This window comes from Carlito syrichta, unplaced genomic scaffold (genome assembly GCF_000164805.1).
Source record: "Carlito syrichta isolate Samal-C Ts95f unplaced genomic scaffold, Tarsius_syrichta-2.0.1 Scaffold289272, whole genome shotgun sequence".
Classification (NCBI taxonomy): Eukaryota; Metazoa; Chordata; class Mammalia; order Primates; family Tarsiidae; genus Carlito; species Carlito syrichta.
Genome location: NW_007233368.1, coordinates 96,861 through 123,371, shown reverse-complemented (window position 1 = coordinate 123,371; position 26,511 = coordinate 96,861). Strand labels below are relative to the sequence as shown.

At 34.4% G+C, this 26,511-nt stretch overlaps 1 pseudogene; it reads left to right on the top strand.

Annotated features, from left to right (window-relative positions):
• LOC103256349 overlaps positions 1-26,511 on the top strand; it is a 51,565-nt pseudogene that overhangs the window by 246 nt on the left and 24,808 nt on the right.

Below are 26,511 nucleotides of genomic sequence, written 5' to 3'. Positions count from 1 at the left end.
TTTTTTTTAGGTTGGAGTCTCACTCTGTTGCACAGGCTGGAGTACAGTGGCACATTCATGGCCACTGCAACCTCCACCTGCTGGGCTCAGGTGATTCTACCACCTCAGCCTTCGAAGTAGCTGGAACCACAGGCACACACCACCACACCCAGCTAATTTTTTGATTTATTGTAGAGATGAGGCCTCACCAAGTTGCGCAGGCTGGTCTCAGACTCCCTGGGCTCAGGCAGTCCTCTCACCTCGGCCTCCCAAAGTGCTGGGATTACAGATGTGAGCCATCATGCCTGGCACAAAGTAGATTTTTAAAAAACTAAAATCTACATTTTTAGGTCAATTTACCAATAATTTCTTTACCATTTTTTCACCTATGTCCATAAGTTAGTCTCCCTCTTTTGAGCTATCTTTGTTCAGTTATGTCATCACAGTAAGAATTATAGAATACCTTGAATGATGCTTTAAAAACTTTATATTTATTTTTATACTCTCAAAAATAAAGCTTATGCATATATAAATTATTTCTTGAAGATTTGGCAAAACTATCTGAGTCTTTTTTCTTCTTCGGTGGTAGACATTTTATTTTATGATTATTGGTGTATTCAGCATTTCTTCCTTAGTTTGGAATAATTTTCATAATACGTGTTTATTTAGAAAATCTTGCAAGATAAGGCGATAAAATTTAAGTTGTGGCACATAGTATTTTATTATTTCAAATATTTGTTTTGTCTGTAGTTATATTTCCTTTTGTATTCTTAATATCAATTAATGTTTTTGTTTTATTTTGAACCCATCTGCAAGGATAATTTTATTTTATTCACCCTTTGAAAGGTAGTTTTTGGCTATTTTGCTAAAAATTATTATGTCAAGTTCTGTCTTTATCTTTATTAATTAATTTCTTTTATGTTTTTGGAACCTGTTTTTGTCATTATTTGCTATTAGCTTTTAGAGTCTTATTTGTCTTTCATTTAGTTTTCATTTTCTTGATTTACAACAAATACAATTGAGACTGAATATCATTCTCAATTATTGCTTTTCCTTATACTCCACAAGTTTTGAAATGCCATGCTTTCATTTTAAATTTATTTCTAATAATTTATTATTGCTATTTCTTTCTTTCCTTCCTCTCTCTCTCCCTCTTTCTTTTTCCCCTCTGTCTTTCCTTTCTTTTATCCATTATTCTCTCTTCCCTCTCTCCCTCTCCTCCTCCCTTTTTTCCTTCTCTTTTTCTCTCTTTTGTCTTTTAAAGTGAAGGATGCTTATTAGGTAGTGCTCTTGGGATCAACACCTGCTGAAGGGAGGAAAGGAAGCAGAAAAACTATAGAGGGCGAACCTGCAATGAGAGCTTGTGACAGGCTTGGCTGTCCTCCAACTGAAAACAAAAATGTTCCACCTGGGTTGTCTCAAGTTTGGCCAATTGTTGGGCCAAACTATCTCTGTCTTGCTTAGTCATCAGGTGTGGGCTGTTCTTTGACCATGAGCAAGGTGCTTCTCTTCACCCAGGATGCTCTGAAGGGGCTGACAGCACTTCAGTAATTGGATCAGCTCCCCCTTTGAAAGGGAATGTCATCTTTTTTTAGCTACCCTCTTTCTTTCTGACTGCTTTTAAGATGTTTTCGTCTTTGGTATTCTGCTGTTTTATTCTAATATGTCAAGTGTGTTTCTTATTTATCCTGATTGTATGTTGTCCCTCCTACATCTGTATCTTCTCCATTAAAAAATATTCCAGACGTATGCACACTTTTTCATCCTATTACCAGTGTATTTCTGCTTCTTTTCTGTCTCTGTTTCTTTGCTCTGTCTCTCATTCTCTTTCTCTTTGTCTCTCAGTAACTTTATATTTTGATGTAAGTTTAAGTCTCTAAAAAATTGCAAAGAAAACAAAAAAGCACTCTCATATACCCTTTACCAGACTTCAATAATTGTTAATATTTAGGCTCATCTGTATTCTTTTATATGTGTATATGTGTGTATTTCAATTAGTATAACTATATGCTATACTTTCCGAATTTTTAGTAAAAATTTAAATCATTTGCTATGCAAAAAGATTCTATAAGTCAGAAATTTAGATAGGGCAAGAGGACATATGTGTATCTGCTCTGTGATGTTTGGAAAACTTAAAGGCTAGATGCTGCAGGTCTCTGCAGGTTTGTTCCAGTTGATATTGACAGAAAACTGGTGGAGATTCAGTTCCTGTCTAGGTGGGACTTCGCTTGCCATTCTCTCTTTATCTAAGGAATGAGCCTATTCAACTTGGATTTATTTCTATCATCCTATTTTATGCTTTCCCTTTTTAATTTTCAGATTATTGTTATTATTTTCTGAGTTGGGGTCTCACTCTGTCTCCCAGGCTAGAGTGCAGTGGCAAGATCACAGCTCATTGTGGCCTTGATGTCCTGGGCTCAGGCAATCCTTCTGCCTCAGCCTACCAAATAGTTAATTTTTTGATTTTTTGTAGAGACGAGGTCTTGCTATGTTGCCTTTGTTGGTCTCAAACTCCTGGCCTCAAGCAATCCTCCCACCTTGGCCTCCCAAAGTGCTGGGTTTACAGGCATGAGCCGCCATGCCTGGCCATGTTTTTCCATTGTCATCTTCTCTACTTTTCTTCTTATTATCTTGCCTTTTGTGGATTGATTGTTTTTTCAATTACAACATGCTAAAAAACATTCCTCTGGCTATTTTGAAGTCACAGGCTCCAATTATCTTCTTTTGGGGGTTGTCTTAAAGTTTTTTGGATACACGTAAGATCAGTGCATAAGCTGTTATCTAATGAGGTCTAAATTAATCTAAAGAAAAAAGTCTTCCCTTCTACCTCCTATTGCTATTAAGCTCATCTGGCAGTTCGTTCCAGCTTCCATTTATCTACAACTTAGTGTCCTGTATTGTACTTATCACATGGTAGGTACTCAATGAGTGAATGTTGAATAATGAAATTAATGCTTTCAAAAGTGATTTCAGACATCTATTATAGACCAGTTTGTCAATAATTCCATTTGAATTCTACTTCAAGATTTATTTTTTCTAGTAAGCACATATGTTCCAAGTAACTTTAGAAGGATTGATAAAATAGACAAGCATCTTGAAACCCAAAACAGATTTCTCAGGAGTTGTTTCTGAGACTGGGATGCCCCAGTGAATGTGTGTCCACTGTGCGAGAAAGCCTGAAGGATAAAGCAGAAGCTTTCACTTTTATATATATATATATGTATATATATATAATTCTTAAACCCTTTGTCTAGAGATGAACTCTTCTTCTATAGTCCAAGAATTTAGAAATTACAGAATCATGAAACAGACCATGACATCAGAAGCGTGGCAGCACAAATATTGGAGGTTTCTCTTTTCCCATTAAATTTTCCCATGTTGTCATTTGAATGCCATTCATGTTTTTTTGTCATCTACACCTAATGGTTTATTATTATGCAGTATTTATCTAAATTTATCGTAATTTAACTTACTGATTTTGTTACTTTACCTTAATCAGTAATACCCCTAAAATAATAGGTATGATATGCCCATAGATATAGATACATTTATATTTATATTTTTATATATACATCTATAAATATAATTAGAAATATAAAAACATATTTAGGTATAATACTTTTTTATGTTACTGGTTATAACATAAAAATAGAAATTATAACCAGTAAAATGAAAAAATGTTCATTTTGTGTATTACCTATAATTACGTTACAGCTTGTCTTTTGAGCAGTATTCTTATTTTGGGTTCTAATGAGTAGAGTGCTCATTCTCTCCTCATTCTGTGATTTGTTCTAGTTTTGAATAACCAACAAAATAACTAGCTAACTTCTTCCCTCCCTTCATTCTCGCTTGCAGTTCAGCCCAACTCCCATTTATTCATTTATCTACAACCTAGTGTCCTGTACTTGCCACATGGTAGGTATCTAATGAGTGAATGTGGAATATTGAACTTAGTGCTTTAAAAAATGATTTCAGGCATCTAACACTATTTATTTTGCCTTTTTCATATTTATTTATATTTTAGCCAGTATTTTAAAATATGGAAGATACATAGAGATTACAATTATCCCATATACAGTGTATACTCAGTTTATCCGAAAATAGCAATTGCTTGACATGATAACATCCAATCATATTCATGTATATATTTATTTTAGTTGGAGTCTCCCTTTGTCGCCCAGGCTGAAGTGCGGTGGCATACTCATGACTACCCCAGCGTTGACCTGCTGGGCTCTGGCGATCTTTCCACCTCAGCCTTCCAAGTAGCCGAAACTATAGGCATGTGCTACCATGTCAGCTAATTAAAAAAAAAATTTTTATTGTAGAGAGGCGGTCTCACCAAGTTGCCCAGGCTGGTCTCAAACCTGCGGGCTCAGGCAATTCACTCACCTCAGCCTCTCAAAGTATTGGGATTACAGGCTGAGCCGTGGAGCCTGACCTTAATATTTTTTTAATAACTGAGGATGTTGAGACTCAATAACATTAAGTAATTTATGAAAGACCTCAGAGTGAATTAGTGCTAGAGTTTGATTTTTGAACCCAGGCAACTTGACTACTAAATCAATTTCAAAATATTTGGGAATATTCCAATATTTCCCAACCATTAGACTGGATATCAGAAAGGTAAAGCCTTATAACCTCTTGTCCACTCCCCCTTTCTTTCTCTCCCCAACATAATTACTTCTCCAAGTATCAGACACATACCAACACTCCATCTTCTCTGTTACTCTTGGGAATTGAGCTAGAGACTGCCTGTTATTACAGTTATGGTACCTATTACAAGTTAATTTGCAATAGCTAACAAAATGTATTATGGCTTATTTTTCTAATTTATGGTGTTACTGCACTTGAATGTTTCACAGTTTAATAGAAAGGCTTTATATGTTGCATTGCATTACATTACAGAAGCACAGCATACTTTGTCCATGTGAATAACAGTCAGCAAGTCTGGATTTCGTAATCAAATAAGGATTGCATTAAGACCAGAAAAAAAAAAAAAATCATTGCCTTTGTATTCAAAAGCTCTTTTTTATAAGCTGATTTTTATCTGGCAAAAATGCAAGTTTCTGATTGAAAAGCAATCAGATGAGAGCAGTATGCACTTAGTAATGCTGTGTAATCTGTTAAGCTGTGCCCAGCTTAACCCCACTGAGCCCAGTGGACAGAAATACTGCTCTCCTTGGATGAGATGAGCTGTAATTTATTTTAATGCCAAGGACAAATTTGTACTGCAGCTTTCAGTACAGAAAATTTGGCAAGAGCAACCAACTTTGTTAAAATATGTAAAATTCTTTCATTGATTAATCTGATGCTCTTTTAGTTTTAATGAAAGACTCCGACCATTGGAATATTTCTCTGTGAAAATGATGGCTTAAGACTTTGGTCTAGAATATTTATGACAGATGAACAAAATAAATGATTTCTGAAAGTTAGAATCCAAACTACCTCTTTGCCGAGCCAAAGTTCGTCCTTCATATCCAGCTCCTCATTTTACATGATCTTTCCTTTTTGCAGGCAAAGATAGGGATTTTCCCCTCCACTTTGCCATTCCCCCCACACATGTATGCTTGTGTGTGCACACACACCACTACTGTCTCCTCTCCTCCTCCTCCTGCCTCTTCTTTGGTCTATTGGTGTTTGGTCTTTGTTTTAGGTCCCTTCTGGGGCATCTGTCATTCAACCAGTCATATATGGTAAACATTATTATTTTTAGATAAACTGAGTATACTATGTATCATCTACATATTTGCTATACTTGAAAATACTGGCTAAATTATAAATAAATATGGAAAAGGCAAAATAAATAGAGTTAGTTGCTTGAAGTCATTTTCAAAAGCATTATGTTCAACATTCACTCACTGGGTACCTATCATGGGGCAAGTACAGTATAGGTCACTAAGTTGAAGACAAATGAATAAATGGAAGTTAGGTTTTGGGATGGACTGCAGGGCAGAAAGAAGGGTGGGAAGTAGTTAACCACTTGTTAGTGGGAGGGAAGGAGTTAGCCAGTTGTTAATGGACTACTCAAGCCTATAACAAGTCATAGAATGAGGAGAGAGTAAGCACTCTACTCATTAGAACTGAGTTTCCCAAAATAAGAATAGTACTCATAAGACATGGTGAAATGTAATGTTGGGTAATACACGAATAAATACCCTTTATTTTATACACATATATGGGTGTGCTCTCTGTCTCTGCATCTCCTCTTTGTACAATTTCACACTATCAGCAATGTTAGATAGTTCTGATTACTCCACATACTCCGCAACATTTGCTGTTGTGTTCTTTTCAACTGTAGCCATTTTAGTGTGTGTGTAGGATCACTTATGGTGGTTTTAATTGGCAGTTCCCTAATGACTAAGCAGTCTTTCTGATATCTTCCTCCTTGCATCTGTTTAAGTTGATTTTCATTTTTACATTATATTGTTTACCCTTTATTATATACATGTATTTCAGATATTTTTATATGTCTGTGGTCAATCTATTCCTTTTCTTACAACATCCATTGACAAATAGAAATTTTTAATTTTGATGAACTATAATTGATCATTATTTTCATTTATGGATAATGCTTTCAGTGACCTAAAACATTTTGTTGATCCCAAGCTTGTGGAAGATGTGGCATTTCCTTTTAGAAATGTTATTTTAAAAAAATGTTTAATCTATGAATCATATCAATTTAATTTTCATATATGGTATGGATTATGGGTGTGGCTTTGTTCCCATATGAATATTCATTTGTTCCAGCACTATTTAAGGAAAAGATTCTACTCCTTTGGTGCCTTTGTTGAAAATCATTGATCATGCAAATTTGGGGTTATCTCTCTACTCCATTCTATTAGAATATTTGCCTAACTTCCACTGAAAACACATTGTCTTGATTGTTGTAGCTTTGAAATCAAGTGTTGAGGATCCCTTATTTTTAAGGTTGCTTTATTTTATGGTTCATTATAAAAGTTCCATGTAATCTTGAAAAGAATATGTATTCTTTATTTGTTGGATATCAGTTAGGTTAAGTCAACAGTGTTTTTCAAAGTTACTTTTATCCTTACCACATTTATGAGTCTATTTTTAAAAATCTGTTATTAATCAAGAGTGTTAATCTTTTTTGTGAATTTTTAGTCATTAGTATGTAGTGTTTCCATAAGGACTAATGATGTTGAATATCTTTTCATGTGTATATTGATATATTTTTTTCTGTACCAATGGTTTTAAGAAAAATTTTTTATTTATGAATGAGAAAACTCTGTTAGCCTCAATTTTCTCTCTCTTTTTTTTCTGCTAGTATTTTAGTTCCCTAGAATTGGTTATGAATAAGGCTGCTAGGATTTTCATTGTGATTGCATTGAATCTGTGGAGTAACTTGGAGACAATTGATTTATTTTTAATTTTGAATATGCCAGTACAAAGAGAATATATTTCTCCATTGATTTAGGTATTTTTAATCTTTTGCAAAAATGTTTGTAAATTTCAAAGACCAGGTCTTGCTCATAATTTTTCCCTACGTATACTAGATATTTGATGTTTTTGGTGCTATATGTAATACTATCATTTTAAATTTTCATTTTTTGCCTGTTGTTAGTGCATAAAAATACAATTGTTTTAAATATTGACATTATATATTTGACTTTGAAACATTCATTCTCATAGGCAGTAGACATTCTTGTATTTCCAAAACGCACACAGTATATTCAAATAATGTCAGTTCTTCCTTTCTAATTCTTATTTCTTTCTTTCCTGTTGCATTCTGTAGAACTTTCAATATAAAAGTGAGAGAGAAGGGATGACAGAAACATATTTTTCTCATTACTGATCTAGGAGAAAAAAAATTTCAATAATTCACCAATAGATACAATGTTTGCCATAGTATTTTAAAAACTTCCTTTTTATCACGTTTTATTGCATTTATTGAGCTATTCATATAATTGTTTTCCTTATTTTGATATTGTGGAGGATTACGCTGGTTGAATTTCAAGTGTTAAATTAGCTTTATATTGCTAGAATGTTTTTTAAGGTTATTGTATGTATTACCCCTTTTTAATGCTGCTGTGTTAGATTTGCTAATATTTGCTTAGGGATATTGTATACAAGCTCCAAACTTTTAAGAGAAGCTAGCTTATGATTTTCCCGACTTGTAGTGTCCATGAGATTTTGCTTTATATGACTTCATAAAATTCATTGAGTGGTGTTTCTTCTTTTTCTAACTCCTAAAAGAGTTTATTTAAATTTGATATTGTTTTTTTCTTGAATGTTTGCCATTGGTGATACAATCTAAGCCTAGAAAATTTGTTGTGTGTTTAAAAAAAGGGTCTAAATTATAGACAATATATTTTAAAATATAGAATGTTAATTTTTAAAAGCTCTTTTTGCTTACTTAAACTTTTCTAAGAATCTGTCCACTTTATCTAAATCTTCAAATTTATTGTTATGAAGTTTTTCATAAATTTCTCTCACCTTTTTCTCTATCTGTATGACTAGTGGTGTTCTCCTTTTCATTTATGCTATTGGTATTTTGAGCATTCCATATATATATATTAGTCTTGCTATGTATATATAATTATGCATAATTTTACTATTTTTTTTTTTAAAGAACCAACTTTTGGCTTTTTTATTTTCTCTACCTTAGTTTTAGTCACCACTAAAATAATTCTCTGCTCTTACATTAATTAACACTTCTCCTCTACTTTTCTGATTTTAATTTGCTGGGTGTTTTTGCTTCTTGAGAAAGATATTTAGATCGTTAAGTTACAGTGGATATTTTTCTTAAATATTCATTTAGTACCATATGCTTCCTTCTAACATAGTTTAACTGCATCCCATTAAGTTTTATATGTCCTCTTTCATTATCATTTAGTTTAAAATATTCATTGTCATTTGTTCTTTGAATCATGAGCTGCAGAAGTCTATTACTTAATTTATAAGAATTTGAAGATTTCCTCAAAATTTTCTTTTTCAAAAGACATGGATTACCAGGGACATCTTTTCTAAGATTTACACATATTTTGTACCAGTGGTTCATGCTTACTGTGGGGAGCTGGACTGAATGAAGACAGCAAGATTTTGCTATTCTTTGACAACTGTTTTACTAACTCTCCAGCTGAAATTCTCATAAAAAAAAATAATGTTTATGTCATATACTTTCCCCAAATATGGCGTTATTAATTCAGCCTCTTGACTAAAGTATTCTAGATCAATGAAGAGTAAATATAAAAACACTTTCTTGAACAGCATGCTAGCAGCAGTGAACGGAGGCATGTGTGTGAAGGTTTTCAAAAGGAGTTTAGTATAAAGGATGTCCTGTATTCGGTTGCTAACTTGGAACGTGATGACTAAAGACACAGTTGTGCAGGTCTGGTACAACCTTTGGCCTGTGACTCTATTCAGTGATGATGGTGAACAAGTTAGTGACTTTGAAGGATCCTGTACGTCTATTGAGAAAAAATTATTTCTGACCTCCATATACAAGTGAAAAATAAACCTTCAGAGTCTGTTAAGTTGGAAGAAGTGGATATCAAAGAAATTTTTAATGTTGATAATGAGGTTCCAGTTGTTCTTTCAATAATTGATGGGGAAACAGCTGAATTGATTCTGAATTAAGGTGATCCTGATAATGGTGAAGATGTGTTAGGTGCCTATTAAAGGACTAGAAAACAGTGTGCATTCATGACAGAGCAATAATTCATGTCAGTTTATGAAATCAAAGTGACTTCTGAGAAAAATACGGTTGATAATGAGGCAAAATGACTCTAGAGGAAACATTTAAGAAAGACATCCAGCAGAATTCCTCCTTAGCCCTAGAGGACCCACTTTCTGGTCTCTCAATTGCTTCTGATGTTGCTTCTCACCTTAAAACACACACACAAACACACACACACAGTATACAGTAAACTTTTAATCAAAACACAGCATCATAGGTGGTAACTGAAAGCCTGCCATTGTTTGGTGTTGCTGTTGTTGAACACCTGATACAGGTATTCTGGTGATGCTACTAAGTTGTTTAATTGCTCTAACATCTTATTTGTTTTTACTGTTAAACAGTTATATGTAAATAAATGTAAAAAAAATTGCTTATCAGTCACATATATATTCAGAGACAGATATGATGGTGGTGTTAAACAACCAAATTGTCCACATGGGTGGCTGAAATAGGGACACTTGCTTTCTGATGATTTAGTGTGCACAAACTTTGTAATATGCACAAAATTATTAAAAAATTGCATAAGCTTACTTTCTCTCTATGTGTATAATGTACATATGAAACACAAATAAATTTTGTGTTTAGACTTACATTCCATACTCAAGATATCTCATTTTATATCTGTAAATATTCCCAAATCTAAAAAAAATCCAAAATCCAAAACACTTTTGGTCCCGAGCATTTTGGGTAAGAGATACTCAAACTGTATATTAGGTCAGTTTCATCATTTCTTTACTGATTTTTTGGGTCTGCTTTTTAAAATCAGTTTTTGAGAGAGGTGTATCAAAGTTTCTCACATATGTGTATTTGTTTTACATATTTAAAGTTACATTACTGAGTGTATATAAATTTAGAGTTGTGATATGCTCCTAGTGAATTGATCATTTAATCATTATAACATATTGACTTTTATTTCTAGAAATACTTCTCTTCAAGTCTATGTTGTCTTACATTAGAATAGCTACAGTAACTTTCTCTTAGCTTGTGTTTGCAAATTTCCATCTTTTCTCTTCAACCTCTCTGTGTCTGTGTATTTAAAGTGTGACTCTTGTAATCAGCATTTATCAATTTTTAAAAGACCCAATCTGATAACACCAGTCTTTTAGTTTGACTAATTAATCCATTTATATTTTATGGGATTACTGATTTATTTGAATTTTATATCTATCATCTATTGTTTATCATCACATTTCACACTTGTTTTTAATTTTATTTTTTCTCCTCCTTTTTAAACTTTCTTTTGGATTAATACAAAATTAAAATTATTCCATTTTCCCCCAGCTAGCATTTTAGTTATACCTTCTTTCAGTGGTCACCTGAGTGATTAAAACAGTCACTTCTTACTCAATGAAATCAAATACAAATTTATATTTTTTCCACTTTAAAGACATGCAAAATACTTAGAACACTACATTTGTTCTTTCTACTCTTACCGTTTATGTTATATTAGTCAGCCATTTAATTCTACATATATACAAACCTTTACAAAACATCATTATTGTCCAGTGCAATCATTATTTTCTAAGATTTTCACCTATAATTATTTCTGGTGTTCTACATTTCTTTTTTTCTACAATGGTATTGTCAAAAGTTCTCCTGGCTTTTAACATTAATACTGTCAGAAGTCTGCTGGCTTCTTTCTCTGCTATGAATTCTGGTTTCCACCCTTGCAATCTCTAATCTCTAACTGACAAATAAAAGGGAAAATGAACTCAAGATGTTGGCATCACTATCTGTTGTTTCTCTCTGTTCAGGATCCTACTTCTTCAATTATTGTTTCTACAGCTCTCTGAGTATTATTATTATTATTACTACTATTATTTTGTATTTTATGTGTCTCTTTTTTTAAGCAGGAATCTTCTGTAAGTTATTTTTATCATAAATAGAGGGAAGAAATACTCCCACATACATTTTTAAAACTCCAACTTGACAGAATTAAATGATGAATGAAGCACCTAAACTATCTAATTTAGAACATAATGCAGAAATGATTTGTTCAGTCATGTATTTATTCATTTAAAAATGTTCCAGGAGCCTAATCTTACCAGGTGATAGTCCACAGTAAGCAAGTATTGACAAATAATACAACAAGGCTTCTTCAGTTTATATTATTTTGGAAGTGATTTGGTTGGAGGTTACATATGTCTAAAATATTAATGGGCTTATTTGATAGATAATACATATGTAACATATATTAATGGGATAATTAAAAAAATAATAAATACCAAAATTAAAACAAGTGGATGTGGTATAGAGAGACTGGTGTGGGATGGATTCAGGATACGGTAGATTGAGTCCTCTATATGGTTAGGTTATTTTTGAGCTGAGAACTAAATGACAAAGAACTGACCTTATAAAGACTTAGAGACACAAGATTCATGGAAGAAGAAATAGCAAGTGAACAGATCCTAAGATGGAAGCAATGTTGGCATGTTCAAAGAATATAAAAGATGAATGACTTCAACATAGAGAATGGCTTCACAAGTGGTTTCTAGAGTGGCTTCAACATAGAGAATGAGGGAATAAGTGGTAAACATGTCTCAGATCATGTGGGGACTTGTAACCCACTACAGGGGGGTTGAATTTTATTCTTACTGCAATGGAAATTCATTAGAGAATTTTAAATAAAGAAATGGCATGAATTATGTTTTAAAGGATCATTCTGCTGCGATGTTGAGAATGACGTATACAGTGCTGGAGAGACAGTACGAAGATGAGGTAAGGACAGATAAGATAACTTCCAGTAAAATGCGGTAGATTGGACACTTATGTTTACCTTTGTTCCCTCTTATAAGTTCACTAAAATATCCAAGAAAGACAAAGAGGGGATGGGCTAGAAAGAAAAAAAAGAACCAGGAATGAGAGATGATGATAATTACATTATATACATTGAGCAAGATAACAGAGATTTATTCTCTGAAGAGCTTTGGGGCATCTGACTCAGCTCATGTAGAGGGGTGTCATCTTGAAGAGCAGTGAGATTAAATGAAAGTGTTCATGCTGAGTGAAAGAACTTCTAGCTCTCTCTCTTCCTCTACTTGCTGAGAGTGTTCCTCAACTAGCTTATATTTTCTAGGTAAGAGATTGGACTATTTATCTCTGGGGACATTCACAGCTTCAGATTTTGTGTCTGTCAGGCTTAAGTGGAATAGCATCTCCTTATGCTATTTTAATCACTGAAATAATTTACTGGGTAACCTGAGAGCACTTAAGGCACACAGAGATTTTGATAATGGTCATGGCAGCTATCCCCTTACTACAATCTTGCTTAAGACTAAGTTTTAATAAGCTTCCATTGTTTTATGACTTTCTCAGTTTCATCTTTTACTGTTTATGCTTGAAAATTGGTTGCTTCTTCTAACCTAATATTTTCTCAATTTTCTGGACTCATTTTCTTTCATCCTTTTCATTCCTACTTGAAGGCTGGATGATTTTTTTTTTCTTAATTCATCTATTTTTTGTACTATGCTGTGAAGCACTATCTGTGGAAACTTTTCACGGAATTTATTTTTATGTTCTCTGCCTTTACATTTGGAACGTTAAGATCATTAATAACATAGTCTTTCCACCAGTTCACAGTTGTGTTAAATATTTTGTCACTGTAAAGTATGAATCATCATCTTTCCTGCCTCCAGTATTAGTTCCTTCATTACCTGCTACCTAGACACTGAGCCAATGTAACATACGGAACATTGATTGTTACGGTGGTGTCCCACTTTGGTACTAAGGACTGAATCAGTCAAGACAGCCTAATTTATGCTGTGGTAACCAATAACCCCAAATCTCAGTGTCTAAATACAACTAAATTATTTTACCAATTATTTTACTGATGATTACTGTCCAAGTATTTGGTGGAAGTAAGACATTTGGCCCTGCTAACTTCAAGGGATAGGAAAGTGCAATTTACCTTTGTGTGTGCAAGAAGAGAAGAACCACATAGTAAATATTAGTAACTTGTATCACAAAAAATAGCATACTACCTAAACAAGAAAAAGATATTTTTCTTTTTCTTTCTTTTTTTTTCTTTGCACTGATAAAGGACTTTGGCAAAGTCTCAGGGTATAAAATCAATGTGCAAAAGACAGTTGCATTCCTATACACCAACAATAAACAAACAGAAACCCAAATAAAAAGCACAATTCCATTCACCAAAAAAATGAAATACCTTGGCACCTTCCTAAACAGAGAAGCCAAAGACCTTTACAATGAAAACTACAGAACTCTGTTCAAAGAAATCAAAGATGACACAAACAAATGGAAAAATATTCCACACTCATGGATTGGAAGAATCAGCATTGTTAAGATGTCCATCCTACCCGAGGCATTCTACAGATTTAGTGTAATACCAATTAAATTACCAGCAGCATTCTTCTCAGACCTGGAAATGAGAATACAGGACTTCATATGGAAACATAAATGACCATGAAAGTCAAACCATCCTCAGAAAAAAACAAAACAAAGAACAACAAAGCAAGTGGTATCACACTCTCAGATTTTAAACTTTATTATAAAGGTACAATAATTAAAATGGACAGAAACTGGAAACATTTCTCCTGAAAACTGGAACAAGACAAGGCTGTTCTCTCTAACCCCTCTTGTTCAACATTGTGTTGAAAATCCTAGCTAGGGCAATTAGACAAGAGAAGGAAATCAAGTGTATCCAAATAGGAAAAGAAGAAGTCAAGTTATCTCTCTTTGCTGACCATGTGATCTTATACCTTTGAAAATCCAAGAGAATCTGTCAAAAACCTACTTGCACTGATAAAGGACTTTGGCAAAGTCTCAGGGTTCAAAATAAATGTGCAAAAGAAATTCATATGGAAACATAAATGACCACAAATAGCCAAAACAATCCTTAGCAAAATAAACAAAGCAGGAGGTATCACACTTCCAGACTTCAAATTTTATGATAAGGCTACAGTAATCAAAACAGTCTGGTATTGGTACAAGAACAGGATAGAGATTCCAGAAGCAAAGCCTCAATTTCTCAACCAACTCATCTTTGACAAAGCCTCCAACAATAACCACTGGGGAGAGGAGAACCTTTTCAGTAAATGGTATTGGGAAAACTGGCTGATCACATGCAGAAGATTGAAACAGGACCCCTACCTATCACCATACACAAAAATTAACTCTGAATGGATCAAAGACTTAAATGTAAAATCTCAAATGATAAGAATCTAAGAAAACGCAGGAGACACCCTTATGGAAATTGGAACTAACAACCAATTTCTGATCAGAACCCTAAGTGTCCATACCATAAGAAATAAGATAGACAAGTGGGACCTCATCAAACTGCTCGTGCAGTGCACAAGCCACTACAAAGCAAAATAAAACACCCAGAGAGTAGGGAGACAGCCCACAGAATGGGAAAAAATATTTGCCAACTGTATATCTGACAAAGACCTAACATTTAGGATCTACAAGGAACTCAAACGTGACAAAAAGAAAAAAACAAACAGCCCCATTACAAAGTGGTCAAAATGTATGAATAGACATTTCTCAAAAGAAGATATGCAAGCAGCCAGCAGATACATGAAAAAATGCTCGCCTCACTAGTCATCAAAGAAATGCAAATTAAAACCACACTGAGATACCACCTAACTCTAGTCAGCATGGCCATCACCAATAACTCAAAAAACAACAGATGCTGTAGAGGATATGGGGAAAAGGGAATACTTCTACACTGTTGGTGGGAGTGTAAACTAGTACAATCTCTGTGGAAAACAGTGTGATGATTCCTGAAGGATCTAAAAATTGACCTTCCATATGACTGCAAAATCCCCCTACTGGGAATATACCTGGAAGAATTCAAATCGCTCTATGAAAAAGATACCTGCACATGCATGTTTATTGCAGCATTATTCACAATAGCAAAAACATGGAACTAACCACATTGCCCATCGGAAAAGGACTGGATAAAAAAAAGTGGTACATATACATGATGGAATATTACACAGCCATAAAGAAGGACAAAATTATGCACTTCGCAGCAACTTGGATGGACTTAGAGTCTATAATACTGAGTGATCTATGACAGAAACAAAACTGAGTACCCCCATGCTCTCATTCATAAATGGACTTTGGACAATTATCTTGATACTATAAGAAAGGGATTGGCAGTAGTGGGAAACTGCCAGAGAAGTGGGGGGTGGGACTGGCAGTAGTGGCAAATTGCCGGGCGGGGGAGGTGGCAGCGGGGCACACCTCATCAACAAGGGTACCTGCATAATAAACACTTGTATACCTAACCCTGAATTGTACCTCACATTTTTAAAAGAAAAAAGAAAAGAAAAGAGACAGGGTCTCTGTATGTTGTCCAAACTGATCTAAAACTCCTGGGTTCAATTGATCCTCCTGCTTCAGCCTCCCAAGTAACGAGGACAACAGGCATGAGCTACCATATCTGACTTAGGATGCTTCTCTTTAAACGAGATATAAAAAAAACTTTGAGAATAAAGAGTTCTTGAAAAAAAATTGGTAACAGAATTTTTTTTTTTTTTAAATGCCACAAGAATTGAGAAATTTCCAGAAAATAGAATAAGGGTAAATAGAGACAGGACAGTTCTTGAAATTTTTATGTTCAGTCACACTATCAATTGAGGGTAAAGACAGAATAAAAACATTTCTGAGTCAAGGTCTCAAAACATTAGCCTATGATGCATACTTTCTTAGAAATTAACTAGGGAATTTTCATCGAAACAAAGGAATCCAGGAAACAAGGGTTCTGAAGGAGGCCAAGGGAAAGTGATAGGAAACCAAAGCATCACTGACAGATATGCTGCTGACCTAGGGATCAACCAGTCTAGATGGAAACTGAATAAAAGACTTCAGGAGTTTTATCTTCAGGAAAAACAACAGGACATGCAGAGATTACCTGCTGTATTTGAAACTGTTGAAGGAACATTTACATTTTGGGCTGGTTATTGCCAAATGAATGACAAAGTCTTTTGATAAAATAAGGCAGTTGATTCAGGGTGAGCAAGAAAAAATACAAGAAAGGAGATGTGATTATAGTTCACAATATGGCTAAGCGTGGAGAAGATTTGCAAAGTCACAACATCACAGACACAGAATATTTATTTGTACCAAAAGTGATCCTATAATTATAATGGGGCACAGGGATAGAAGTGTGTGTATATAAGGAAATGTGAGTGGCCTAAGAGATTGAAATAATTTTCTTCTAGTAAATACATAGATATCTAGACCTGACAAACATAAAGTAGTCATATAAGTATGTTGTCTAAAAATATGACAACCAATACCAGAAGGAAAAGTTAAAGGAATTGACAGCAGTTCCCTCTTTGGTGTGGCAGTTGGTGATGGGGAAAGTAGATTGCTGGTTTTTGTTACAAGTCTTATAGAGTAATCTACCTTTAAAACAATGTATCTGTTAGGAAGAGTGCCAGAGATTTTAAAAAATAATGTTTTAGATCAGAATGATAATAGTGGAGGTAGTAAAAAAAAAAAATCTGGATTCTGGAAATATTTTGAAGATAAAGTCAGTGGTATTTGCTGACATACTGGATGTGGAATAGTTAAGGGGGAGAAAGTGATTCAAAAGGGATGAACCGTTCTGTTTTGGACATGTGTGTGGGATGCCTAAGACACACAAGTGGAGAGACAAGGTGGAGGGTTTGATAAGTTAGTGAGAATTCCAGGGGTGAGGTGTGGGCAGGTGATCCACATTTAGAAAGGAATCACGTTTTAAAGCTGTGAATCTAGATTACTGAGGGGTCGAAGAGCCGTTCAAGTATAGAGCCCTCCCCAGTTTAGAGAGAAGGCAAGGAATAGTAAAGATCTGAGAAGCAGCCGGGCTCGGTGGCTCAGCCTGTAATCCCGCGCCTTTGGTGAGGCTGAGGTGAGTGGATTGTCTGAGCCCGCGGGTTCGAGACCCACTTGGGCAGTGAGACCTCATCTCCACAATAAATCAAAGAATCAGCTGGGTATGGTAGCGCATGCCTGTAATTCTGGCTACTCGGACGGCTGAGGTGAAAGGATCACCGGAGCCCAGCAGGTCGAGGCTGCAGTGGCCGGAGCGGCCACTGCACTCCAGTCTGGGCAAAGGAGTGAGACTCCAACTCAAAAAAACCCCAAAAAACAAAACAAAAAAAATCTGAGAAGCAGCAGCCAGGGAAGTCAGAGGAAAATCAGAGGGGCTGGGCGTGTAAGAAGCCAAATGAGGAAAGTTTTCCAAGGCAGAAGAAATGCCACATAGATCAAATAAAACGAAGACTGAGAATTGATCACTGGGTTTGTAGAAAATCATTTTTTTAAATCTAGAAAGTTATAAAGATAATTCTAATGTAATTCTAGTTTATGACCTTGATAAGGACAGTTGTGGTGGAGTGGATAAATGAGGGTGACATAAAAATGTTTAGTTTGGTGCTAAATCTATGTAATATATCTATATCTATATCCATATAATTTATTTGTTTTGTTGTTATTAAATAATGTATATTTATTGTATAAATAGAAAAAGTATTCAAAAAGTATAAAGAAGAAAATGCAAATGCCTATAACCAAGAGAAAAACCAAAAATAAACATAAATTTAAAAATAAGAAATGTTACTAGTCCAAGCCCTGTGCAGTGGTTCATGCCTGTAATCTCAGTACTTAGGAAGGTTGAGGAGGGAGGATCCCTTGAACTCAGGAGTTCCAGACCAGTCTGGGCAACATATCAAACCCCATTCTACAAAAGCTTTAAAAATAGTTGGGTATAATGTATTATAGTCCTAGCTTCTTGAGAGGCCAAGGTGGTAGAATTGCTTGAGTCCAGGAGTTTGAGGTGGCAGTAAGCTAGGATCGCACCATGGCACTCCAGCCTGGACAACAGAATGAGACCCCATCTGTATAAAACAAGAAAAAGGAAATGTTACTAATCGAGAGGCAAAAAAATGATAATGTCTTGGAATATGGAAATGGCAGTGGAGATGAGGAGTAGGGGTTAGAGGTCGTTGTGGGATGTGGTAGAAGAGGCAGGACTTGACTGCAGATTGGCTGATGGATTGTAGTGAGGGAGAAGGACTCAGAGGGAGGCTGTGTGACTCCACTAAATATTGCTCAGAAATCCCTCATGATTGTTTTAAGTGCATATTTTTCAATGCAAATGTAATTTCTGTCAATTAGAGACAATATTTTAAATGAATTTGTTTTAAAGAGAGGCTTACCACTGAAAGAGCTGTCTCAAACATCACTATTAGAAATTTGTACCTTTTTGCTATATGTGATAATGGGTTGTTCTTATCCATTCTTCCTCTTGAAAATTGTGCTCTCCATGGTGTAATTTTTATTTACTTTTTCCAGGAAAATAAGAGCTTTTTCCTATTTTATCTAGATTCTTTTTTGATCTAAAAAATTATTAAGTTGAAATTATTTTGGAATTTAAAAAAGGAAAAATTTTATTTGCCATTATATAAAACTAAAGTATCTGATCAATATTTTGCCTAAGGTTTAAAGTAAAAATAAATCAGCAAAACATATATTATGAAAAAGTAATTCTCAATACTGTATCTTTGGCTAAAATATCAAGATCCTAGGTGAGAGGAAAAGAGGCATGTGCTTGATTTATTTTATATGATCCTACATTGGCTCTGGTGGTACCCTAGAATTTAAAAAAATGCCATAATGAACAAGTCTTATTAAATGAAAATAAAACCTCTTTGATAATCTTTACATGTTGTTTAATCAGAGTCAATGTAAGAAATGAGACCCATGTTCTCAACTAAGTTCTGATATTAACCAGCTCTATTTTTAGAAGAAAAATATTCTACCATGTTTGAGCCTTGGTTTATTTGACATTGTGTTTTTTTCAGAGGTTCTTTTGTGCTGTCATTATAAGTGCTGTCACTGCTACCTCATTTGCAGGCCATGTACTTCCTAATCCACATTATGTTGAGGGGTCTCCAGTTTATTATATTGGGGAACTGCCAAGGCTCATTTTCTCCTGTTTATTCATTTTGGGATTGCTTGTTTGTGTTAGAAATGGGGTGACTAAAAATTTTTTCTTTCAAATGAAATCTTCAATCCTTTCACAGAGCAAAGTGTCCACCTATCCTTTACCTGTTCTGTAATGGCTCGTACATTTGACTTTTCTTCCTCCTTGGTGTGAAGGTTGCAATAGTGAGTAAGAAAGAATCTAAGGAAAATTGATTTCCAAGTATAGCTGAGCTGTAATGTTGCCTTTAAGTAGAAAATCAATATGTTTTGGTTGAATATCTCTCGCAAGAAAGATACTGAGGGCAATGAGACATATAAGACATACTGCAGTTCTCACACAATTTATAATCTCGGTGTAAGCAGAGATAAGTCATGTGTGCATAAAAAATAACCAGCAATAAGAAATGTGATGGATATAATACCTGTAATATGAAGTCATATCCAGGAGCAATCATGGGAAGCTAGTTTGGTTAGGAAAAGCTGCTACAGTGGGACTGAGTATATTTTGATGGATTTATTTAAGAGATAGAAAATTTCAGGGATTTAGGATAAGAAAGAGATAGCATTAATAAAGACCAAGAGTGGTAATGGGAAAAATAGTAGTAGCAATAAAACCGCAATAATAATTACAATTAAAAACTTAATAATTGTTAGCTAACCAGGACCTCTTTCCTATCCTTACTTTTGCTGCCATGACTCTGGGTCTTACAGTGCAGAATTAGCTAGCAAAATGTTAGGAAATTTTTACAATTATCAGCATCCTCTCAGCCATCGGAATCAGGCATTCTCTTAAAACAGACCTCTCTCTGAAAGAAAAGCTTTCACAAAATTTTACAGCATCCCAAATTTCAAGTGCTTCTCAAGACCTGTAGATCACTTCTCCTCCCAATACATCACAGAAGTCACCCATATCCCTATGACAAGAGCACTTAGAGTGGGAATGGGAGGAACATTATCAGTAGCACTTGCAACTTTCAACAATGGTCCGGGAGATTTCTGATCTTATGTTGTGAATTCTTGCCACTTTTGATATTCAATACTGAAGAATCTCGTCAGCATACCACCAGGTTTTAAAACACTGGCTCTCACATCAGGCTGAGTTCAAATCTTGACTCAGATCTCATCAGTCATGCGACTTTGGGCAAATTATTAAATGTTATAAGCTTTATTTTCTTCATTTTTGAAAAAGGATAATGATGCTCACCTCTTATTTCTGGGGTATTTGATGAGATATTCCATATAAAGCACTTATCAGTGTTAAGAACATAGAAATTTGTTGTAAATGTTTATTATTGTTGACTGTTGTTTACTAGGCAAAATTTTGGTGCCTCATATCAGACTACAAAATTTCATATGTATATTTTATTATAGTTTTTCTCTCTTTAAAAAAACAAAACAGGAAGTGCTATAAGTTATAGTTTGGCAGTTTGGATATATTTTTTAAAGTATCTATTCTATTACATAAAAGAAAAGAAACACTAAATAGTCAAAATCATTTTAAGTGTCAGGAAATATTAGAATGAAGTGCCTGTCAGTTTCAAACTTCTTTATAATTGCAACTATTATAAAAACAGTAATAAGAGGCAGTGTTTGTCAGTCACTTGATATGTGCTAGGCATTGGATTGGGACTTTATAAACAATACTCACTTATGAGATAGAGATTGTATTATCCTCTTTATTGTTTTATCCCCATTCTTTTCAATGGATAAGAAAACTGTCTCTTAAAAAGGCTGAGCAACTTAGCCTTAGCCACACTGACAGAAAGTGCAAAGAATGGAGATAAACCCACGTGGTATGAGCTCAAAACCCTCTTGACCCCTTGCTGTCCTGTGGAACTATGCTGTGAGGATGCTGGCTGGAGAGGTAGGTTCAAATGAGAAAATACTGGAAGATTGGCTGAGTCACTTGGGGCCGAATTATGAAGGGTTTTAAATGCAAAGGAACTCTAGAAAGTCTACCTGGATTGTTCTTCAAAAAAAATTAGTTAATCTGCTTCTGTGTTAGGGATATTATCACATGCAACGCATGTCTCACTGCCTGCTGACATAGTTAAGTCAGACAGATGGTCAGCAAAGCACTTGGCATAGTCCCAAGGTTCATAGCAAACACAACTCAAGATAGTAGTTGTTTTCCTTATTCTACTGTGGAAGTATTCTTATCTGACCTCCACTTAAGAGACTCGGTGGATTCACCAGTGCTCTCTATTGACCTTGCACTTTTGAGTAATACTCATGAAATGCCACAGCTCTGCCAATGCAGGTCAGCTCTCACCAGGTGTCTTTATATGTGACATGCTTGCTGAAAATTAGTTGTGCCTTGTTCCCAAATCCTTTTGTCAATTATCTTTGTTATCTGTATCATGCAATCTAAGTAAAGGTTATATAAACGATTGAAACGTGAATGTGGAAAGCATGAGCTATTTCTCTATAAAACTACTCGAATGCTTTGGATATCCTTGATAAGGACAAATCATTTAAAAATTAAGTCAAGTTAGTTGCAGGCAAGAAAATGTAAAAGATAAGAAATTCTTATAAGAATCTAGAAAGATTCTATACTCAGATTTCTTCACAAGGGGTAGAATTCTTACCTCTGGGTATAGTGAATTCTTGCTTCATTTTAAAGACTCATTGCATCATGAGTGTATTTTATGGAATTTGGGTAAATATGGAATCAGTACTATTCTCCTATTGAAAATAAAAAGATAAAGTAATTTAGCATGCAGTTTACATAAAAATGTGAACATATACGTAACATTTTTTGTTGTTCCTGTTTACTTAAAAATTGCTACGATATGTCTTTTTAAAATTCTGTGTTTGGTTTACATTTGCAAAAATAGGAAATAAGAGATAACATATTGTTCTGTTATTTATGACGGTGACCTTTTCGTAAAGTATCCCAGTCAGCTCCTGAAAGGAGATGAAGGCCCTGTGGTTGATATAGAGACTTCTATTTAATGCAGGTTTTCAAATTTAGAACTTTTCTTTAGAAACTATAAATTATTTATGCAGTATCAAGCTTTTAAAACCCTGTTTATGACAGGTTGGGATTTTGCCAATCTTGGATGAAACAGTGTAAATTATTTATCTTGTGTTGCTTCAATGTACCATACATTCTGAAACCCAGGAAATAGTAAATAAGTTTTATTTTCTTCTCTGCTATGATGAGGTCAAGGAGGTTAAGCTCTTAGGCGTTCTTTGAACAATTCATGGTCCCTTGTCTTCTCTCAGTGTGCTAGGTTTCTTTTTTAAACTTTTATATGCTCCTCTTTCTTTCCTGTGACATTTCCCTTTTATTGAACTTCTTTTCCAGAATCATTTATCTCCCATTAATTATCTCTACTGAATTTCCATACATTGTAACTTCAGTTATAAATAAGAATTCAATTATTTTCAGATCCCAATATCTTTCAGTAGCATGAACAATGAATTACTCTGAAATGTATGATTCATTAGTAGCACTGATCTTAGCAAACATCAAATGAGTTCAAGAATTAGTGAAATAATGCATTTTGGACATTTATTTGAATCTTAGTTTCAATATATAAACTATGAGATAATGCAAATATCGGTAGCTTTATTCCATGAATTCTAAGCACCTGGAACTACCAGGTTCTAGTAAGTGTGGAATTTCTATTAATTTTGAAAATAGAGAGGTATGAGCAAAAGAAGAACACGTGAACAACATGTAATTATTATAGTAAGCTTGCCAATTTTAATAGCTCTATTTCTTTAAGAAACTATAGAGTGAATAGAACAAACAATAAGCATTGTAAATACAAAATTTTTATATTCAATAGAATGTGTGTATAATGTTACTAGTAAAGCACTCTTTTTCTGTCACTCATTCAGCTATTTTAGGTAATACTTGCATTTTAAAACTTGGAGTCCACCTATCACTCACTCTCAGTAAATGTGATTGGGTGGATGGTTAGGGGGATATGTGAATCAGATACAGTCTATCAGATTTTCACTCTTCCCTGTCGTCGCTATTCAGGTGATGCCATCAGAGCCCAAGGGATGTCGTGAGACTTTTTAAGAGAGTTTCGGCACATAGGGAGATTATAGAGGTTGATTTTGGAAAGCTGAGATTATATATGTTTCTGGAGTTGCTTGTTCTCCTGTTTCTCCAAGGGAATACTTATAATAATATTTACATATTTTGATGATACTCAGTAATTTAAAACTGTTATGTATTTCTTATTTATTTATTCTTTATAAAATAGATAGATGGAGCTTTTGCTCCTGGAATCTCAATTCTATTCCATTGGTCTATATGCTTGTTCTTGTACCAATACCAGGCTGTTTTGATTTAATGTAGCTTTATAATATAGTTTAAAACCTGGAAGTGTGATACCTTCTGCTTTGCTTTTTTTTTTTTTTTGCTGAGGATTGTTTTGACTATTCTTGGTCATTTATGTTTCTGTGTGAGTTCCTGCATTGTTTTTTCTAGGTCTGAGAAGAATGTTGCTGGTAATTTGATGGGTACTGCATTAAATCTGTAGATTGCCTTAGGTAAAATGGACATCTTAACAATGTTGATTCTTCCAATCCATGAGCATGGACTATTTTTCCACTTGTTTGTGTCATCTTTGATTTCTTTGAGTAATGTTGTGGAGTTTTTATTGTAAAGGACTTTTATGTCTCTAGTTAGGAAGATGCCAAGGTATTTCATTTTTTTGTGTGTGTGGCTATTGTAAATGGAATTGTGTTTTTTATTTGGGTTTTTGTTTGTTTATTACTGGTGTATAGAAATGCGATTGCCTTTTACACATTTATGTTATACCCTGAGACTTTGCCAACTCATCTTTGACAAAGCCTCCACCACCCACTACTGGGGGGAGGAGAACCTATTCAGTAAATGGTGCTGGGAAAACTGGCTAACAACATACAGAAGATTAAAACAGTACCTCCACCTATCCCCATACACAAAAATTCACTCTAAATGGATCACAGACCTAAATGTAAAACCTCTAATTATAAGAACCTTAGAAAATGCAGGAGACACTCTTATGGAAGTTGGAACTGGCAACCAATTCTTGATCTAAACCTGAAGTGCCCAGGCCATAAGAGATAAGATAGACAAGTGGGACCTCATTAAACTGACAAGCTTCTGCAAAGTCAAATAAACCATCAAGAGAGCAAGGAGACAGACCACAGACTGGGAAAAAAATATTTCCCAACTCCATGTCTGACAAAGGCCTAACATCAAGGATCTATAAGGAACTCAAGCATGCTGAAAAGAAAAAAACAAACAGCCCTATTTCAAAGTGGGCTAAAGATGTGAATAGACACTTCTCAAAAGAAGACATAAGAGCAGCCAACAGATATATGAAAAAATGTTCAGCCTCACTATTCATCAAGGAGATGCAAATTAAAACTACACTGAGATACCACCTAACTCCAGACAAAATGATCATCATCCATAACTCAAAAAATAACAGATGTTGGAGAGGATGTGGCAAAAAGGGAATGCTTCTACACTGTGAGTGGGAGTGCAAACTAGTTCAGCGTCTGTGGAAATTAGTGTGGCGATTCCTAAAAGTTCTAAAAACTGAGCTTCCATATGACCCTGCAATCTCCTACTGGGGATATACCCAGAAGAACTCAGGTCACTCTATAAAAAAGATATTTTCACACGTATGTTTATCGCAGCATGGTTCACAATAACAAGAATATGGAACCAACCGTGCTGCCCATCAAAAAAGGACTGGATAAAAAATATGTGGTACATATACACAATGGAATACTATGTAGCCATAAAGAAGAACAAAATTATGAACTTCACAGCTACCTGAATGGGATTAGAGTATAATACTGAGTGATCTCTCACAGAAACAAAGAGCTGAGTATCACATGTTGTCACTCATAAGTAGACCTTGAACAACTACTGTAATATTATAAGAAAAGGATTGACAGTAATGGGAAACTGTGGCAGGGGGGAGGTGGGATTGACAGTAGCCCATATCTGCCTGGGGAAGGGGGGCACACCTCATCGATAAGGGTATCTGCATGGTGAATATTTGTATACCTAGCACTGAATTGTACCCCACAATTTTAAATAAAAATTAAAAGAGGAAAAAATTAATAAAATAGATAGATCACAATGGCAAGCACTTTTATTTATGGATTACAGATTAATAAACAGGAAAATTATGTCCACTGCCAAATCTAAAGCAAATCCAATTACACATACCTGTTTATTAAACAGTAGTTTAAACATCTGTATCACATTAAATTTAATGCTGACACTTAAAATACATGTTTTTTAGAAATTTTGTATGATTGTGGTTTAAACTTTTTACAATTGTATTTACTATTTCCCAATTTCATTTTAATGAGAGATTAGAATTTTTAGAAAATTGATAAAAACTAGGCACTCAACACTGAGAAAATGCTCGTAAACACAAAAAACTATAGTGGGAAGTTCATGTATTTTCTGAAGCCCATACACAGACTCTTGATTGAGGGCCCTTGTTCCATGGTCAGGAAATGAGTTATTGAAATTTTGATTTCTGGGATTTTCTTAAAGTTTTAATTATTATCTTCTACATAATAGATTTTTAGACTTGACTATAAATGCTTAAGAATATAGAATATAAAATTCTAAATGAATCAATCTTAATAGGATTCAAATTCGATCCATTTTGTCATTTTTTCCCTTGAACGTATAATAATTTTTGCATATTTTGATGATGTGTAATAATAGTAATTTACAACTGTTATGTATTTCTAACTGATTTATCCTTTATAAAAATAGATAGACCATTAATACCTTTGAAGTTTTGGGTCTTTAACTATGTAAATTAATAATGCAGTCCCTTTCTTTTTTCTTTTGGTTTCTACTTGTCTTCTATTTGCACACACACACTTTTTGAAGAAATTGTGTACATTTAAGG